Source organism: Pan paniscus, chromosome 4, assembly GCF_029289425.2.
Source record: "Pan paniscus chromosome 4, NHGRI_mPanPan1-v2.0_pri, whole genome shotgun sequence".
In the NCBI taxonomy this organism is placed as follows: domain Eukaryota; kingdom Metazoa; phylum Chordata; class Mammalia; order Primates; family Hominidae; genus Pan; species Pan paniscus.
In genome coordinates, this window is record NC_073253.2 from 107,167,950 (window position 1) to 107,189,453 (window position 21,504).

The 21,504-nt window shown below is 41.1% G+C and overlaps 1 long non-coding RNA gene across 1 annotated transcript in view; it reads left to right on the forward strand.

Annotated features, from left to right (window-relative positions):
• Positions 1–1,639: 1,639 nt before the first annotated feature.
• Positions 1,640–21,504, forward strand: part of LOC134730451 (uncharacterized) — a 104,529-nt gene continuing 84,664 nt past the window's right edge. Inside the window, exon 1 of the long non-coding RNA XR_010112218.1 lies at positions 1,640–1,852. This is a non-coding gene — a long non-coding RNA (uncharacterized LOC134730451). The remainder of the gene's footprint in view (positions 1,853–21,504) is intronic.

A 21,504-nucleotide genomic window follows, 5' to 3' on the forward strand; every position in this document is an offset into this window, starting at 1 on the left:
AGCTGCTATTGTGACTCCTCCAAATGATCTCCTACTGCTCCAGCCCCTTCTTGGTACTAGAAGCTTCAGAGAGGCATCACCTGGCAGAAGGGTCATACCTGGCAGAGAAGAGCACCTCCAGGATACTGTTTGAGCACCACCACTGTCAGTTCTGACTAATGCTCTAGGGACACTGGTTGTCAAGTATCCTGGCTATCACCCTGTACCCAGTGATCTCAATAACACTCCTGAACACAGTGTTTTGGATATCACCTCTGCACCCAGCAATCTGGATATCACCCCTGCACCCAGTGTTCTGGATATCACCCCAGGACCCAGCAATCTGGATATCACCCCTGTACCCAATGTTCTTGATATCATATCTGCATCCAGAGTTCTGGATATTACCAGTGCATAGAACAGTGTCTGACACATAGTAGCTACTCAGTAAGTTTTTCTAAATAGACTGATGAATATATAATCTATTTACTTATTTTATATTTTTTACTTACACACTTTGCAGAAGCATTACCTATTTGTTAGTTCAACCCTACACAATTGTGTTCAATAACAAAGTATCTAGCCCATTAATTCTGCACTGCTATTATCTCTACTTCCAATGCCATTAATCAAGACAATATTGAGTAAGCACATACTAAGTGGCAGAAACCCTGGGCCTTGGAAAGACCCTCCAGGAGTGAGCTGGAGATATGTTATATGCTTGGACTTCTTCCCAAGAGCACAAATCTCATAAATAATTCACAACTAGATGAGAAAAGGAGATGTCAAAGAAATTAAATGACTCATAAGTGTGCTACTATTATTCAGGCTCAATCTGACCTCATTTTGACTTTGGTGAGAGGGTCTATTTTTTTGACCATCTAAAAGACATAAAAATAGACACCAATTATATGACAAGTTGCAAAAGCTTGAGGAGACCTCTGCATAGACATAGAATCCAAACCCAGAATAATTTATACTCATTGCCTACCTACTATGTACCTAGCACTGTGCTGAGCCATATACACACAGCATTTCAGGTAGTGCCCACCACCATCCTATAAGCAAGTACTAGTCTTCACCCCATTTTACAGATGGGGTAACTAAGTTGTGGGGAGGCTAAATAATTTGTCTAATGGTACAGGATTGATAAGTGCCAAAGACAAAATATAAATTCCTGTCTGTCTACCTTATAAAGATGTAAATTTAGGAGAACCAGCTTCTCTTGAATTGCAAATTTTATGCTAGAATATCTAATATTTAAATTAGAGCATTCCTTGAACTTTTGTTGGCCAGTTTAATTTTTCTTTCATCTTATGCACGCATTGGTATGGTAACATTCTCCAGTATTTGCCTTGCACCCTTTTTTCATCATGCTCTTCTCTCCAATTCCCTCATCCAGAATGGTGTGGCTTCCGTATGTGACTAAAACCCACCCTGGCAAAATGAGCTAGGGTCTGGCCTGCTATAATTCAGACAGATCTGAATTTACTTCTTGACCCTCCTCACTTCATCCACCCAGCACCTTGCCTGCCCTGTCCCCTGGTGCCCTTGACTACTAGTCTGTTTTCTATCTATTGTGACTGTATACACACCTTGCCACTGAAGCTTGAGTCATAATCTATTCTATCTGCATCTCTGAAAATGATCTTTACTTCAACTTTCCTAAAGGATATAGATTTCTCTCTTCTTTGGCTCCAATAATTTGTGCCCAAACTTCAGACCAGTAATTCCCCAGATGAGCCTGCTGCTACCCTACTTGCGTCTTACTTTTGCAAGCAGTTTCCATTCTTATTAGGCTAGTAACTGAAGACAGGATCAAGATATCTTTCTAACCTATCCAAAATACCTGAAGATTCTGTCACATTCAACAGTAAGTCAATACAGGATTATGTATATATCTTTGTATTCTTCATATTACCCAGTCCAGCCTTCTGCACTTAATAGGTACATGAATAAGTTAATCAATAAATGAAGGAATAGTTGGTTGTTTGATGAATAGCTGGAGAAGAACTGGCATCGTGCATAGGTAAAGTAGAATATTATTTCATAGGTACCACTTGTATTTTTTTCTTCCTACACAAAGTGTTTAAGAAATATTTGTTCATTAAGATTATTAGCATTGACCAGTAATTGATTTTGAGTCACTTATTTGGCTTACAATATTGTTTACTTATTAGCTACAATGTGTAAGACACCTACTGTATAGCAGCCAATATCTTGAGTACTTTTACAATTTTTCATTTTACAGCACAACAAAAGTTGAAGGTAAGTGTTAGTATCCATTTTTTACAGTAAACGCAGGATAGAAGGTTCAGAGAGGTTAAGTAATTTGTAGAAGATTTCTTAGGAAATGAATAGGAGTCATGGATCCCATGTCACTCTAATTTCAAATTCTAAATTCTTTTACTCTTTCTGCTATTTTGCACTACTTCATTTTAAAAGCGGTCTTATAAAATATCCTTCTAAAATTTTTCAGGTTTTTTTCAGGAGATAAGGAACTAGCACATTGCCTTTCATTAATCCATTACAGCAGACTAGGTTGCAAGATAATCTAGCTGTTTCCTAGCAGAAAAAAAAGAATGACCTTGAATAAATGGAACCCAGGGTCACTATATTTTGATGTGAGAAAAGGAAGTTGAAAAGATTCAAAGGATAGACATCTTCCCAGATTAACAGGGATGTGAGTTCATAGTTCAGGGTCCTAAGTGACTGAGGAGTAAAATGAGGAGGCTAAATGCCCAGATGAGACAGTAACAAAAGATAAAAGGAGGAACTAATCAGACAATTGGGTAAGAGGATGATAGTGAGGAATGGGTGCTGAAAACATGCTTTCCTACTTCACAAATATTTTGAGGAATAATTAAGATTTGCAGGGAGAAAAATGAATTCCCAGCTCTACCTTCTCCCCATCTCTGGATTTGATAATAGGGATGAGGCTATTACTACAAAAAACTAAGGGTATAAGAGGATAAGAGAAGTAGAAGAGAATTCCACCCTGAAATAACATCAGCTTTTAAAAGTTACCTAATGATGGATGAGGGCATTCAAGTCAAACTACAGATGTACTTTAAAAACTAAAAGCATGCCAAGCTTGATTTAGGGAATAAAGTGGAAGCAACCATCCTTATGCATCTAAATGCAAAATTATTTGGTGGCTGCTGGTACTTTTAGATATGAGTCAATTTAGTAGATAAAACTTTGTAATAGTAATGGCAGCCAGAGGCAAAAGTTGGCACCAAGCTATGGATAAATTCTTACTTTAGGTCCATAGATCACTGTAAAGATCCATCTAAGAATGTCCAGTAGGTCTTTAGCTTGTAAAAAGTGAAGTAGAGGTTCCTCTTCAAAGAGACTCCTGCCTGTCCGATTAGGAATAAACAGTAACTTCTCTTAGAAGCAAAATTTATTCAAAGACCTATGCTAACATTCTTAGATATCTGCTAGCCATAATAAAGAATCAATGTACTTTGTGTTCTTAGCTCCCACATTTTACCCTAAATATTTGCCCTCACATGCTTATACTGGTCCAAGCAAGCATTAGGTCATAGCCTGTTCCACTTCCTTATTTGAAGGTGTTCTTACCTTTCTCAGCATTCCACAAGTTACTTCCTCCTTCCTTTGTTCTCCTCTGCCTTTGCCTCTTTTGGAAAGTTCTAAGTTGCTAGCCAATCGGGACAAATACAGAATGTAAGGTCCCGTTCCAGCCAGTGGAAACCGGACACAGCAGTAGGATGGACGTGTCAGGTTATAAATGACCCTGTCTCCTTTGTTCGTTGTACTCTCATGGCAAAACTACTGGTGAGTGTACCCTTTCTGCAGAAAGTAAACTAGCCTTACTGAGAGATCCTTTGTCTCAGTGTTAATGTTTGTGACGCTGAGCACCTGTTCCCAACAAGCTGAAGTACCACAAAATGGAGTTTTTGGCCTCTCTCCACTTAAAGAATACACTTTTAAGGTTGAACGTTTGTCTTAGGTTGTTAAAAAAGCTTAAACGTGCAATTTTATCTGATATGAACTTAGGAATGTGCCCAAGAGTGCTTTCAGGAAGAGATTTTTCCATTTTTATAAAAATCTTGCTCTTCTTTTTTATTGATTAGTCTATTGAACTATGTCTATGCATTAATACAAGTCCTTTTCATTGTAGGTAAAGGTAGCCACTCAAACCAGCTACAACCAGATGCCCTCTGAATCCCTTTGACTATTTCTCTGTGTCTTTGTGCTTATTTCCTTGTGCTATTGCTTCCTGTGGCCTCATCAGGGACTTTTATTTCTAAGACTTCCCTCAGGCTACTGAGCTATGCACACAGGGAACTGGAAGTGCCTGAGAGTTTGCATTCCCCCAGGGTGGTTTTAAAACAATGATTGATGGTGAAAGACAATGAAAGTCCAGCGTTCTGGCCTCAGGTCAGGAGAGCTCTGATGTTGAAGAAATTGTCCAGGGACTTTGCCTGAAATCACACCTTACACTTCTCTCTGTAATGCTTCCTCTATTTCTTTAATAAATCACTTGCACATGAATCCTCATTGCAGAGTTAACCTCTAGGGAACCTGACCTAAGATACCAGCTCACATTATAAAAAAGGCTGGAGTCATTTTGGTGAGGCTACTACAAGAGGCAATGACAGAGAAACAGCACAGCGTACTCTTGGAAACTGGAACTCAAAAGCACTTAGGTCCTAGTGCCTCTCTTCCAACCATTCACAATCCTTCCCCTTTTCTGTTCTGCTAGGAAATATGACACATTAACCAGCAGACACAGCTACCATTTTGGCATGGCTTTCAAACATTTTTGGCCCGTAGTAATACCACAACCCAACATTCCCTCACACATGCACATACACATAAAACATATAAACATAAAACAAATATTTGTGAAATAATACTTGCTCTCCCTACCTGTGATAAACTCCATTTTCACTGTTTTCTGTTATAATTGAGTCTATTTCATTTTTTAAAAATGCTAGCAGCAATGAACTAAATTGATTTCAAGGCCTGTTAATTGGTTATAACCAGTACCTTGGGACATTAAGGGTTTGCATCTAAATGCTAATATTACGAGAAGAATTGTCCCAATAAGTCATTATCATCCACTATCGCCTTGTTGTGCAGCAGCTCATTATTCATGCCACAAATGTGTTTAGAGCATCTGCTCTATGCAGAACATTTTTGCTGGAAGCCAAAGGGATACAAACATAAGAAGGCATCAAACCTCACCTTTAAAAGCTCACTATTAGGAGCCATAGTCGCAAGCAAAAGAAGCCCATTTCAGCTGATTCATATCATATGAGATATATATTATATATAGTATATAGTGATCAATATGACTGTATATAGTTTTATAATTAGAGAGATATAGTAGATGTTGATGATAGAGAGAGAGTCATTTTCCCAGGACTACCGAGAGAGAGAGAACAAGGTAGAGAGTTGCACAGCCATAATCACAGTCATCATTGAACCCCAGAAGTGGAACTTTGCGGCCTCTGCTGAGCCCTCCAAGCTACAGCATATATGGCCAGCACTCCCAGCCCACCCTGGACCCCAGTCACTATCACTGACATCACTGCCATTGCTGCCTTAGAAAAGTCTATGTGGCAGCCACAGTAGACCTTCCCCAGTCCTAGATGGAGTACCCTATCATCACATCTCTGTAGCAACAGCTCTTGAATATAAATCTGAAGTGATTGTATCCGACTGTTTAAACCTGAGCCATGGGCCTTTGTGTGGTGACTAAGAGTTTAGACTCTGGGGTGAGATTCCTTGGCTTCAAATCTTGGCTTTCCAATTACTTGCTGTGTGATCATAAAAATGTTACTTTCTCTCTCTGTACTTCAGTTTCCTCAAATGTATCAATTAGATAGTAGTAGTACCTACTTCACAGGGTTGTTTAAGGATTAAATGAGTTACTACTTGTAAAGTGCTTAGAATCAACTGTTAGGGGTTGTGACAAATATCTGAATTACTGGCAGCAAATCCATATGGGTATGCAGCAACCTTAATTCTTGCCTCCTCAGAAGAAAGAACTCGACTGAGGGGCATGAGGCAGATAAAGAGACAGAGGCAAATTTCAGAGCAGGGATGGAAGTTAATTAAAATGCTTTAGAGCAGGAAAGAAAGGAAAGTTTCTGCCCACTTGGAAGAGACCCAAATGGGTACCGTGGAGATCCAATGTGGCATTTGACCTTTTGACTTGGGGTTTTATATGTCGGCATACTTTCAGGGTCTTGTGTCCCTTTTCCCATGATTCTTTCCTTAGGGTGGGCTTCCCGCATGCATAGTGTCCTTGCACTTTGGAGGTGAGCATGCACAGTGTGTTTAAGAAGTCGTATGCTAGACCAATAACATGTTCTGAAATTGAGGCAGTAATTAATAGCCTACCAACCAAAAAAAGGCCAGGACCAGATGGATTCACAGCCGAATTCTACCAGAGGTACAAAGAATAGCTGGTACCATTCTTTCTGAAACTATTCCAAACAATAGAAAAAGAGGGACTCCTCCCTAACTCATTTTATGAGGCCAGCATCATCCTGATGCCAAAACCTGGCAGACACACAACAAAAAAAGAAAATTTCAGGCCAATATCCCTGCTGAACCCCAATGCAAAAATCCTCAATAAAATACTGACAAACCAAATCCAGCAGCACATCAAAAAGCTTATCCACCACAATCAAGTCAGCTTCATCCCTGGGATGCAAGTCTCGTTCAACACACAGAAATCAATAAACGTAATCCATCACATAAACAGAACCAATGATAAAACCACCTGATTATCTCAATAGATGCAGAAAAGGCCTTCGATAAAATTCAGCACTCCTTCATGCTAAAAACTTTCAATAAACTAGGTACTGATGGAACATATCTCAAAATAATAAGAGCTATTTATGACAAACCCACAGCCAATATCATACTGAATGGGCAAAAGCTGGAAGCATTCTCTTTCAAAATCGGCACAAGACAAGGATGCCCTCTCTCACCACTCCTATTCAACATTGTATTGGAAGTTCTGGCCAGGGCAATCAGGCAACAAAAAGAAATAAAAGGTATTCAGTTAGGAAAAGAGGAAGTCAAATTGTCTCTGTTTGCAGATGACATGACTGTATATTTAGAAAACCCCATCATCTCAGCCCCAAAACTCCTTAGCTGATAAACAACTTAGGCAAAGTCTCAAGATACAAAATCAATATGCAAAAATCACAAGCATTCCTAGACACCAATAATAGACCAATAGAGAGCCAAATCATGAGTGAACTCCCATTCACGATTGCTACAAAATAATAAAATACCTAGGAATACAACTTACAAGGCATGTGAAGGACCTCTTCAAGGAGAACTACAAACCACTGCTCAAGGAAATAAGAGAGGACACAAACAAACAGAAAACATTCCATGCTCATGAATAGGAAGAATCAATATTGTGAAAATGGCCATACTGCCCAAAATAATTTATAGATTCAATGCTATCCCCATCAAACTACCACTGACTTTCCTCACAGAATTAGAAAAAACTACTTTAAATTTTATATGAAACCAGAAAAGCATCCGTATAGCCAAGGCAATCCTAGGCAAAAAAACAATGCTGAAGGCATCATGCTACCTGACTTCAAACTAACTATACTACATGGCTACAGTAACCAAAACAGCATGGTACTGGTTGCAAGACAGATACATAGACCAATGGAACACAACGGAGGCCTCAGAAATAACACCACACATCTACAACCATCTGATTTTTGACAAACCTGACAAAAACAGGCAATGGGGAAAGGATTCCCTATTTAATAAATGGTCTTGGGAAAACTGGCTAGCCATATGCAGAAAGATGAAACTAGACCCCTTCCTTATACCTTATACAAACATTAACTCAAGATGGATTAAAGACTTAAATGTAAAACCTAAAACCATAAAAGCCCTAGAAGAAAACCTAAGCAATTCCATTCAGGACATAGGCATGGGCAAAGACTTCATGACTAAAACACCAAAAGCAATGGCAACAAAAGCCAAAATTGACAAATGCAATCTAATTGAACTAAAGAGCTTCTGCACAGAAAACAAAACAAAACAAAACAATCATCAGAGTGAACAGGCAACCTAAAGAATGGAAGAAAAGTTTTATAGGCCCCTCATCTGACAAAGAACTAATATCCAGAATCTACAGGGACTTAAAACAAATTGACAAGAAAAAAACAGACAACCTCATCAAAAAGTGGGTGAAGGATACGAACAGACACTTCTCAAAAGAAGACATTTATACTGCCAAAAAACATATGAGAAAAAGATCACTGGTGATTAGAGAAATGCAAATCAAAACCACAATGAGATACCATCTCATGCCAGTTAGAATGGCAATCATTAGAAAGTCAGGAAACAACAGATGCTGGAGAGGATGTGCATAAATAACTCTTTTACACTATTGCTGGGAGTGTAAATTAGTTCAACCATTGTGGAAGACAGCATGGCAATTCCTCAAGGATCTAGAACCAGAAATACCATTTGACCCAGTAATCCTATTACTGGGTATATACCCAAATGATTATAAATCATTCTGGTATAAAAACACCTGCACATGTATGTTTATTGCAGCACTATTCACAACAGCAAAGACTTGGAATCAACCCAAATGCCCATCAATGATAGACTGGATAAAGAAAATGTGGCACATATACACCATGGAATAGTATGCAGCCATAAAAAAGGATGAGTTCATGTCTTTACAGGGACGTGGATGAAGCTGAAAACCATAATTCTCAGCAAACTAACCTAAGAACAGAAAACCAAACACCACATGTTCTCACTCATAAGGGGGAGCTGAACAATGAGAACACATGGACCTGGGGAGGGGAACATCACACACTGGGGCCTGTCAGGGGTTGAGAGACTAGGAGAGGGATAACATTAGGAGAAATAACTAATGTAGATGACAGGTTGATGGGTGCAGCAAACCACCATGGCGTGTGTATACCCATGTAACAAACTTGCACATTCTGCACATGTATCCCAGAACTTGAAGAGAGAGAGAGAGAGAAAGAAAGATCTGAACTGTCCATTATGTAGTAAACGAACTGAATTAATTAATAAAAAGAATACCCCACACACACACAAAGAAGTCATATGCATGCTCATATGAAGTTTTCTTCCCTTTTGCAGTGGAATACCCTTGGAAGGTCATACTCCATCATTTTTTCTCTTAATGTGCATGCCTGAGCCTACTCACCCAATTCCTGAGATTTTACTGGAAGCTGATTACCAATTTCAAGTGTTTTATCTGTTTGGAAAATTGCCTTTCCCTGGTGCCTGCAATCAATTATCACTTTAGTGTGACAACTTTGGACCATCAGGAAATTGTGTCTCCCTGGTGCTGGCTGTCAATTATCATTTTTATTTTTTTATTCCTTTATTTATTATGTTTTAATTTTACTTTAAAGTTTTAGGATACATGTGTAGAACCTGCAAATTTGTTACATATGTATACGTGTGTCATGGTGGTTTGCTGCACCTATCAGTCCATCATCTAGGTTTTAAGCCCTGCATGCATTAGCTATTTGTCTTAATGAAACCTGCCTCATTGTCTGAGGTGTCAGCCGAAGTTCTTAGTCTTGCAGCCAAGGAAATCAAGGACACAGACATTCCAAAGATGAGGTTAGAGCAGAAGTTTAATAAGCAAAAGGAAGAAAAATCTCTGAAGCAGTGAGGGGTCCCAGAAAGATGGGTTGCCATTTTACAGTGAAATGTAAGGGTTTTTATAGACAAGCTGGTGTGGAGGGGTGCTTCATTTACATAAGGCATGAATTTCTGAATCCCCACCCCACCCTTTCTAGTGCTTATATGGGCTTCTTAGCCTGAGTTACTCCATGTTCCTTATCTCTTCCTACTGCACATTTATAAAAAAGGCGGGGCAGAACACTACAAAGTGGATGTGCCTGGTTCAAGGTAGCTCTTCTAATTGGTACTGCTGAAAGCAGTTCCCACTGTGTGAGCCATCTTGTCTGAACATGTCCAAGAAAGGAGAGGACTGTGCTTACTGGGGCCCACTGTATGTTTGTACATCACACAGGAGGCCCCTTTCTGTGTTAGATGTGTTAGAGCTGTCCTTCCTTATCTGTGTTTGCAGTCTGATCTCTTAGGTTGCTCTTTGCTGAAAGAGAAATGACCTCTTGGACTGCTTTTTGTCAGAAGACAGACGCTTTTTGTTAGAAGGGAATTCTACCAAGGACCCTTGCCCTAACTATCTGCCTAGTTGATCTCCCTCTCCTCTCTCCTCTCTCTCTCTCTCTTCTCATATTCCTCCCTCAGGAGTGGAGATCCTAACAGTTGTTAGAGGGTTTAAGCAACAACTTGTCTAGCTACTTCCTGCTGGAGAGGGTCGTTGAGTGGGGAAACAGCAGCTAGCGTTCCTCCTGAGGTCGATCTAGAGGTCCTCAGGAGAATGGAGTGTCCAAGTGTGTGTCTCTGTGTGTGTGTGTGTGTGTGTGTGTGTGTGTGTGTGTGTGGCTCAATTTGTAGCACCATTTGGAGTTTGATAGCTTCTAGGTGAGAAGAGATGAAGCTGGTCAGGAGATTTAACAAACATGGTCCAAATAGTAAAGCTAGTCCAATCATTAATAGTGGTCCTGCCAAAGACAGGAGCCATGATCTCCAATTCAGCCATCTAGACCAAGAGCCCCCCATGACTCTGACAGTTGTCATATCTCAGAGGCCTGATCAGCTAATTTTTGGGTGGCATCCCTTGCTCTCCCTGATTAGTTGACATAGAAACAGCATTCTTCCTCTCAAACAAGGTGTAGGTCACACTTTTCAGCAGTTAAGAGGTCTAGTCCCCTCATATTTTGTAGAGCAACTGCTGCCAAGGAGTCTGTTTGATTTTGTATAGTATCAATGATTCGGGCAATGTCCTTTAAACTTTTTGTAAAGTCTTTGGACAAGCCTTCATAGTAGGACAGAGAGGTTGCTAGTCCTTCAGCCCTGGTCCCTACACTTGCTATGATTCCCAGCTGATATGGTTTGGCTGTGTCCCCATTCAAATCTCAACTTGAATTGTATCCCCCAGAATTCCCACATCTTGTGGGAGGGACCCGGAGGGAGGTAGGTAATTGAATAATGGGGGTCAGTCTTTCCTGTGCTATTCTCATGACAGAGAATAAGTCTCACTAGATCTGATGGGTTTATCAGGGGTTTCCACTTTTGCTTCTTCCTCATTTTTCTCTTGCTGCCATGAGGTAAGAAGTACATTTCACCCCCCGCCGTGATTCTGAGGCCTCCCCAGCCATGTGGAACTGTAAGTCCAATTAAACCTCTTTTTCTTCCCAGTCTCAGGTATGTCTTTACCAGCAGTGTGAAACAGACTAATACAATTGGTAAGAAAAGATCATACATACAACATTTCAAAAGGGCTTAAACTTAATTTTGAAGGGGTATTTCTTATCCATAGTAGGACCATGGGAAGGAGAGTAGTCCAGGGGAGGTGAGTCTCTTGAGACAACTTTCTGAGGTGTCTTTTGATAATGTCATTTTTTTCCCACCTTTCTTGAGGACTGGGGTCTCCAGGCACAATGGAAATGATATTGTATGCCTAGTGCCTTTGAGACCCCCTGAGTGACAGCTACTTTAAATGAAGAGCCATTGTCACTTTGGAGGTATTTAGGGAGTCCAAAGGGGGGAATTATTTTATTGATTAATACTGTTACTACCTTGGAGGTCCTTTATGTTTGACATGGAAATGCTTCCACCCAGTTAGTGAACGTATCCACTGACACCAGGAGGTACTGAGTGCCCCTTGATTTTGGCATATGGGTGAAGTCTATTTGCCAGTCCTCCCATGGATAACTTCCCATTCTCTGAGCTCGATGGAGAAGAAGCCATCTGTTGAGGGAGGTGTTTTTAAGGCAGATTTCACAAGCATTAACAACCTGCTTGACTGTTTTTAGTAGGTTCTCCTCTGAGAATAATCTTTGGACACATTGATAAGTTTTATTCTTCCCTAGATGAAAAGTTTGGTGAAGAGTCTTAAGGACCTTACACTGGTTGGAGGCTGGCAAATGGAGCTTGCCATCCTCTGACTGCAACCATCCTGATGGCTGGAAAGTGAATCTGCGAGAAATGGCCCATTCTGTTTCTGCAGGAGAATACTGAAGCTTTATTTCCCTGATGGAGCCTTCCCAGATTAGAGGGGCTTCAAGGGTGTTGGCACTCTGAGGCTTTCATGCTGCTGACTTGGCTGCCTGGTTGGCTAACTTATTTCCCTCAGCTATTTCATCCGTTCCTTTCTGATGTCCTTTACAATGCATTACGGCTACTTCTTCTGGAAGGAAAAGTGAAGATAAAAGCCTGTTAATTTCCTGATGGTATTTCATGGGAGACCCATTAGGAGTGAGAAAGTGTCTCTCCTTCCAATTGGTGGCATGAGCATGGAGGATAAGAAAGACATATTTGGAGTTGGTATAAATGTTAGCTGTTTTTCCTTTGCTTAATTCAAGTGCCCTTGTGAGAGCTATCAGCTCAGCTAATTGGGCGCTTGTGCCTAGTGAGAGAGACATACTTTTAAAGATTCAGGGTGACTACTGCATACCCTGCCTTACAGACTCCCTGCTCCACAAAGAGACTCCCATCTATAAAGAGGGTCCAGTCTGGATTTTCTAGGGGAATTTCCCTGAGATCCTCCCTGGCTGCATAGGTTTCTATTACAACTTTCTCACAGTCATGTTCAGGTTCCCCAGTTTCCTCTGGGAGGAAGGTGGCTGGATTCAAGTGAGAGCAAGTTTTTAGTTGGGCTGCAGATCCCTCTACTAGTAGAGTCTGGTATTTAAGGAGGTGGCTATCTGTTAGCCAAAGGCCTCCTCTAGAAGACAGCAATTCTGCCACATTATGTGGGGTATAAACAGTTAAGCTATTCTCCAGGGTTTATTTGGTGGCTTCTGGCACCAGTAGGGCCACCGCTGCAACTGCCCAGAGGCAGGCTGGCTATCCTTTAGCCACCAGGTTCAGTTCCTTACTTAGGTAACCGACTGGCTGTTGAGCTGGCTCCTAGGTCTGAGTTAAAACTCCCAGGGTCATTCCCTTTCTTTCTGACATGTAAAGACTGAATGCCTTCCCTATTGGAAGACTAAGGGTTGGTGCCTCAAGCAAAGCTTGTTTTAACTGGTTAAAGACGCTTTTTGATTCTGGATCCCAAATCAAGGTGGTTAAAGACCCTTTTTGATTCTGGATCCCAAATCAAGGAATGGGTCTTGGCTGCCTGAGTTTCCTTTATTAATTGGTATAAGGGACAGGCCATTTCCCCATTCCCAGGTATCCATAGCCTGCAAAATCCTATAATGCCCAAAAATCCTCTTAGCTGCTTTAGGGTTTTAGGGAGGGTGAAGGAACAAATGGGCTTAATTCTTTCTTCTCCCAATGCTCTGGACCCTTCAGATAACACTAAACCCGGGTACTTCACTGAGGTTTGGCAAAGCTGGGCCTTGGATTTTGAAACTTTATATCCCCTATTGGCTAAGAAATTGAGAAGGGCCTTGGTGCCTTCCAGAGAAGCTTTCTCAGTTGGAGCACAGAGAAGAATGGCATCTACATACTGTAGGACTTTACCCTGAGAATGAGAGAACTCAGAAAGGTCTTTAGACGGTGTTTGTCCATACAAGTGAGGGGTGTCCCGAAACCTTTGTGGCAACATCATCCAGGTTAACTGGGCAGTCTGGCCAGAGAGATCTTTGAAGGCAAATAGGTATTGTGAGTCAGGGTGTAGTGGTATGAGAAAAAAAAAGGCATCCTTTAGGTCTAGCACCGTGGGCCATTTCATTTCCTCAGGTATTTGGATTAGCAAAGTATAGGGATTAGGGACTACTGAATGAATTGGGACTATGGCCTCAATGAGGCAGAGGTCCTGAACTAGTCCCCATTCCCCATTGGGTTTCTGCATCCCTAATATTGGGGTCTTGCAGGGGCTACTGCAGTGTCTGAGGAGGCCTTTCTTCTTCAGATTATTAATAATGACCTCTGGCCCTTTTCTAGCCTCTGGCTTTAGGGGATATTTTCTTTGGTTAGGAAAAGAAGTGGGATCCTTAAGATGTATTTGGACCAGTATAGCGGTTATAGCCTGGCCAATTTTCTCCTGGCTTGCTCACACCTCTGGGTTAATATTGGTTTACACCAATGGAAGTCAAAGAGTCTGTCCTGGGGCCATAAGGATGCTGGCTCCCATGTGAGCTAAAATGTCTCTACGTAATAAGGGAGTGGGACTTTCAGGCATGATTAAAAAGCCATGTGTAAATAGTAGGTCCCCCCAGCTACAACTAAGGGGTTGAGAAAAATATAGGGTTAGAACCTTTCCTGAGATGCCCTTCACAATCGTGCTACGGGAAGAGGGGAAGCCTGGATTGGAGAAGAACAGAGAGACCAGCTCCAGTGTCCAGAAGAAGGTCTACCCTCCTTCCTTCAATTTCCAGAATCACCCAGGGCTCCTGGGCATAATGGCAGTTTGGGCCACTAGAGTTGAGGAATTGAGCCCTGGGACCCATCAGTTCTGCTGGAGCATTTGGGAGACCAGTTCTGGACCTTGTGACCTATGTCTCTCCGTCTCTGCAGGCAGTCCGACCTCTAGTTGTCCTTGCCACAGGCTGGACAGGGTCGAGGTGGCTTCTTACTGCCAGGACAGTCCTTCTTAAAGTGCCCTGGTTTGCCACGTGGATAGCAATTAGTGGATCCTGTACTTTACAGGCCTCTAAAGCAGCCATTAGAGCCTCCATCCTTCTCCCGTGCTTCCTCTCTTTTTCCTGGGCCTCCTCCTGATCCCTGCTGTAAAAGACCGAGGTGGCTACCCTGAGGAGGTTCTCCAGAATACTGTCTGGTCCTATTGCCTGTTTCTGTAATTTTCTTCTAATATCAGGGGTTGCCTGAATAATAAACTTGTACTTTAGGACTAGCTGTCCTTCAACTGAGTCAGGAGACAGGGAAGTATGTTTTATTAATGCCTCTTAGCCTTTCCATGAAAGCCAAGGGATTCTCATCTGGTCTTTGATCTGTTGTGGACAGCTTAGAGTAATTAAGAAGTTTGGCCCTAGTTTTTCATAGGCCCTCCAATATGCACATTAAAAAGTGTTTACCCTTCCGTTCATCTGTGGGGTCACTACGGTCCTAGCCAGGGTTTTCAGGGGGTATTGCTTCTCTCCCTGTTGGGAATGGTTGTTCTATAATTTCCTCCACTACCTTATCTCCATTCTTCTTTTTTGGTCTGCTATAAGAAACATGTTATTCGTCCCTGAATTTTTCTGCTGCCTGCAGAGCTGCCTGCCTCTCAGCAGCTGTTAGGGTTTGGTTTAACATAACATCTCTCTGTGTGAGATCATACACCTGGGCTAGATTTTGGAAAGCCTCTATATACCTGTTGGGGTCATTAGAGAACCTACCCAGGTTTCCTTTTATTTGTCTAAGGTCTTTCAATGAGAAGGGAACCTGAACCCTACTGGCACCATGTCCACTGGGCATTTCATGCAGGGGTAAAAGCGAAACTGGGGAAGTGGGGAGTTTCGGAAGTGGTGAAACTAGAGGAGCCAACAGTGCAAGAGGAGCTGAGACACGTAACAGTTGTCTCAGGATTCCCCAGAAATTTGTTTTCTTAGCTTTGGGGAATCATTCCCCATGCATGTTCCAGATATGGCTGCTAAAAGAGCTGGGTCGATTGTGCATTGCTTGCAGAGTTCTGTGTTGTCCCACAGGGCAAAGAAAGCCTGTACATAGGGACTTCAGACCATTTGCCCTCCCATCTACAGAAAAGATCTAATTGTTGGATAATATTAAAATCAAGACTTCCCTTAGAAGGTCAGGTTTGTCTGTCCCCAAGCTGGTAAGGCCACCCCCTTGTGCAAAATAATGTAAGCCACTTTTTCTTCAGAGTCTTGGGGTCAAAGGACTTCCAGTGCTTCAGAATGCACTCGAGAGGAGTGCAGGCTGAAGATGGTTTGTTACCCATCTAGAAAGAGAGGGGGAAGGAAAGACGTCCCTTAGTCTTCTCCCTCCTTTTGGAGTGACCCAGGTGTAGAGGAAGACAGTGGGGGCATCCCCACTACTATTCTCCTTCCTTTGTTCCCTGAGCCCTGGCATCCATTAAACGTGCTGCTCCTGGGTGCAAGCGTGACTATTTCTGCCTGACCCACTCCTCTAGGTCCTCCATCCATGGACCCGGAGGAGTGGGTCAGGCAGGAATAGTCACATTCACCTGTGTGAGACCCTAGTCCTCCGCTAATTCCCCTTTGATTCCTTAGATTTGTATGGCCAGCGTGTCTCCCCTACAGATGGATCTCGGGAGAGACTATGTAATAGTTGCATCTGGGCCAGGCCCCTCAATGAAGGCAGTATTCTGAATTGGGCCCTATATTCTGCTATTATGGTCTGATAACTGCCAAACCATCACCTGATGGTCACCTGACATTCCTGGCGTGTGGTGGGGGAGCCCTCTCCTGCGCCACTGAGGCCTGACTAGCTACCTACTCTAACACAATAGCTATTACTATGAAGAATTGAAACAGGAAATATCTTGAGCTTTCAAATTTTATCATGAGGGATGAGCTCAGCATCCAGTCAAGACTCAAAATGGGAAAATTTCCAAACCACATGATGAGCAATCCAAAAAAGAATGACCAATGTCCATTATCTAAGCTAGTAGAAAGGGTGAAAGGATGGGTGGCATGATAAATTCTCACCCTCTGAGATAAGCGCTCTGTGGAAATGGGACATGGTGTGAAAGGAAAGGAAAATCTTGGGAGCCCAAACCCACTATTCCTAAGGGAAAGTTAAGCTTGAGAACTAAGTGATGCAAAAACTACCTTCCTTTTGTTCCCAAACAGATAGCTGTAATTTCACATTGTGATTGTATCCTATGTAAAAATATAGATTTACTGAGCACAAGATGAATGCACAGTTCACTTTTCCCCTCCCTCCATCTTTCACATGTAAAATGTAGGTTCATAAGCTCTAATCAAGGCCTCACAAGAGTAACTACCCTGCCCACTTTTTTCCCTTTCCTCCTTTCCTTCCTATTTGCTTCTTTCCTTTTAAATATTTAAGCCCTCAAAAACCTCTTTGGGAAAGGCAGAGGCCACAGATCCTACTGTAACTTGTGTTTCTTTTTCCCAGGTGCATCCTCAACCTTGGCAATACAAACTTCTAAATCAATTGAGATCCACCTCACTCTCTTTTTGGTTTACAATAGGATGGACTGTGAAAAAGTCTGGGGCTTCATAGGCCCTGGACTGGAAAAGATTGGCAGCCAGAAATCTGTGTGAGGAAAAATCCTGGTACAAGGCAGAGTGAAGAGAAGGGAGGAGATGATTGCTAAAGACCTCTCCACTTGACAGTTGCACCATGGACCACACCTGCTCCCCGCCACCCTGAGATCATATGGCATTCTTCAGCAGTAGACTTCAAGTATTTTTGCTCATATATCCCCTAAAAGAATTTTGCAAACTATTTACATCGCATAGACTTTTAAGTTAACATCTAGAATTTTTATCATAAATTTAAATAGTTGAAAATGTGGTGATTTCTGGCATATAATAGAGATGCTTTAAATATATTTTCCTCAAAATCTTGAAGCTTCTGATTTAGTTTTTTTAATTTTTAGAAATTGTCTTTCCTTATAAGGAAAATGACAAATAAGGTTCTCAGTTTCAAATTGAGGAAAGCAGACTTAATTTATGTCAGAAAAAAATCTGACTGTATTTGAATTGAAATATATGTGTGAATCTACGTCCCTGTGCTAACCATCTGACTTCTGAATTCCAGTTTTAGAAGAGATAGAGAAGGCATGGAACTCAGCCATGAGTTTGAGGCCTGATGAAATAATGTGTTGCCCCCTCTAATATTTTTCTACTGGAGGCTCTCTTTGTTTTCCTCTCATACAATACTCCCTCATGAGCTGTGAAGTGTCAAGTTTTCCCCTGAGTACCTTAGTGGTTAAGTCCTGAGCAATGCACCATAGTCAAATTTAGGATAAGTGAAGTGGGAGGAAGTCAGCTGCAAAAGGGGAAATGGGAAGAGAGAGCCCATAGACCACAGACACATTTGTATGTTTCCAATTTAGGAAAGAATACATTTAGAAGTATGGAAGTTTATTCCTTAAAAAGATCTCAGCTAACATGCCCACTGGAAAATCTTCATATACCACCCCTTAGTGTGTATGTCCCAGTTTAAAACAAACAAAAAAACCCTAGAGTAATATTTAAATCAGTAATCTTTAAATTATTGTGTGTAGTTTTTCCATCAGGATGCATATAATAAATGTATTTGTTTTACATCTAGTGTTTTAGCCAATCAGTACTAATATGGTGGAATGGGTAACACTCTTCTCCTCCTTATCCCCTCTACAACTAAAGAAAAGGATCACTTAGCAAATGGTACTAATAGTTTAGATTATACATTGAATTCTACTGTCTTTTGCTAGAAGCTTAACTTTTTATGGGGCCCTAGAATGCCTTTAGTTCTAAATTAATCTTGGCAAAATATTTCTTTTAATTGTGATATGATATGAATATTTTATAAAGTGCTATCCTACTTAAAGCAAATATATAATTCAAGAAAAAGCAAAATTTAGTATACTAAGGAATTTTGCCGAAGTGTTTTAAAGAGGAGAGCCAATGAGTTGGGGAGCTACTGAGTCCTTGGTTCTTTACCTACCATGGTAGGAAGTCTAAGGGCCTTTGGAGCCAATACCAGCAAACCACTTCTGCAGAGGTCTGGCCTCAGGGCAAGGATCTTTCTGTACCACATGTTCTAAAGCTTGTGCTGGCCACATATATTTAGACAGTTTTTAACCTAGGTTCCACTATTATTGTCAAGTTGGTTTTAAATAGAAATCTTCCTTTCTTTCTCAAATATGTACATGATTGATGCAGAATTCTATAAGAAATGAGAAATCCACACAGTAAGGATTTTCATGGCTGGCAAAATCCTTAGGGAACTTCTGTGTTATTCAATTTGTCAAGGCAATTCCTGTGTGGCAAACCATGTTTTCCATTCTCAATCCTTTACTTGCTCTCTGAATGGTGAGAAACTGACACTCACAGATAGACTAAAAGCTAAATAAGTGATTAAGTGATTGAATGGATGAATGAAAACCTATTAAATGCAAAGCATCTAGCCAAATTCCTTTGGATTAAGCAAGTTTAGTCCTCCTCTCGAGGAGCAGATTATTCCTTCATTTCCTTTCCTTTCTATTCCCCTGAATTTGTCTGCAGGCAATTGTCCAGTAATTCTAAAAACTCCTTGAAATGACTAAAACAGTAAAGCTGAGACATGACAGACTGCTGGAGAGCTAGACTTGGGGTGAGCAATGCTGAAATCACCATGAACTGCTCTCAGGGTCTCAGGAAAAGGGCGAGGCAAGAGCAACTAGGCCTATGGCCCTCAATTGCCTGAATTATGCAATACTCTGATTTAGCAAGAGCAGAGGGGATGGTAGAAGGGGAGAGGTGAAACAGAGAGGAGATGAGATATAAGGCAACCAAGTTAACTGATTACACAGCTCAGGATTTCTCTTTAAATGTTAGGCTCCCATAGGGACAAATTCCACTCCATCTGTTACTAACACCAAATGAGAATAAATGTAGTCCCCCACCCTCAAAGATATAATGGTTTCTTTGAAAGTGGTGAATTTAGTTTAATCTCTAAACTTTCCCTTCTATCAACACTGGATATTGTTAAAAATGTATTTTATGATTATGTTTTCAGAAATTTTTTACACCTTTTAACCAGAATGAGTTTTATGTCAAGAGCTGCTAAAGGGCTCCCTAGACTTGATCTTCTGTCTAAAGTGTAAGCTTTTATACTCTACAAAGGAAATGATGTCGTCAGACCTATGCACATGACTTTGTGACTAGAAGGAGGTCAAGGATTCACAGCTAGTTAGCTGTTAATTGCAAACCCAGTAGCTATTTCCCTCTCTCCTTGTAAAGGGAACTCTAATTTGTTTTAGTGTCCTTCAGCACAGGTGACTTGACCTAGCTCAGGCATACATCTCTGGTCTAAGTCACTCACAGCACTCTCTCTCCTCTTGCCTGCTATTGGTTTTGTCATGAGCATCTGACACAGATGTGGTCAAGGAGTTAAGACAGAAGCCAGGTTAAGTCTTCCGGGAAAGGTTTCCTTACTCAAAAATAATGTCACAAGGAAGACACAATCCACTTGTCCTGCTGGATGTTGTGATGGTACATGATAGCTCTTACTTATGCAATCATTGTGCATCTATGTGGGGAACTAGCCTGAGTATACAGCTAAGACACTGAGCATGGCAGGGTAGAAGACAGAAAGAATTTGGATCTTTGACAATGGCATTGAGATGCTGAATTAAATAATCCAGGCACTGTCTTATCTTGCCCCTTCTTCTTGTGCCCTTAGTATTTAAACCTTCTGTGGTGGTTTTAAAATATGTCCACAATTCTTTGATTCTCTTTCCTGTAAGAGATGAAATCTAATTCCCCTACCTTGAGTATGATTTAGTGGATTTAGCTAGATTGAGTGACTCACTTCTCACAAGCAGAATAAAGTAGAAGTGATGGTATGTAACTGCAGAGGCTAAGCCATAAAGGCAGTGTGGCTTCCTCTTTAGTCACTTTCTCCTGGATTCCCCAGACTGGGTGAAGCTAGCTGTCATGTCATGAGGACACCCAAACAACCTAAGGCGAGGCCCACATGGTGTGGAGTTTAGTTGGTCACCTGCCAATCGATAGTAGGTCAGTCATACTGGAAGCCCACCTTCCAGCCTAAGTCAAGACTTCAGATGATTGCAGTCTCTGCCTACATTCTGACTACAACATCATAAGAGACTTAGAACAACCCAGCTAAGCCACTCCAGAATTTCTGACTTGTAGGAACTGTGAGATAATATATATTTGTTGTTTTAACTCATTAAGTTTTGGGGACATTTGTTATGCAGCAGTAGATAACTAAAACAATTTCTAAGATTGGATTCTCTGACCTTCTCAGACAAAGGCATAGTAATTGATAAAATGTTCTAAAAGATTGCATCCTAAAACCAGAGAATTACAGGTTCCTCTATGGGTCTTCTGGTTCATTCTCTCTTTTTTTGAAAGATTGCGTAATGCTCTTTGAGATAAATAGATATCTTTCTCATTAGGCCTTCCGAAAAAGGAGACAACAGTTGTTCCAGGGCATTACTTTCACAACCATCTGGTGAGAGGCTGAAATCACTCTGGTTATGATTAAACCAATTGCATCTCATTGTATCCTTAGAATAGTGTTTCCCAAACTTTCTTACAGAAAAAGTATCCTGAATGATACTAACTGATATTCTACAAAAAGAGTGGGGGAGACTTTGAGTTTTAAAATAAGCATACAGCATATTAAAGACCGTGGAGACTTTTTGCAAAAAAAAAAAAAAAAAGAAAAGAAAAAGAGAAAATCTGTTTAATTTTTGTGTAACTTAGAATTTCTCAAAGGCGGGGTAACTATAGATGGTCCCCTCCATGCTCCTTTCCTCCAATAAAAATACCTATGAGCATTTCTTGGGGCATAAATGTTGTACCA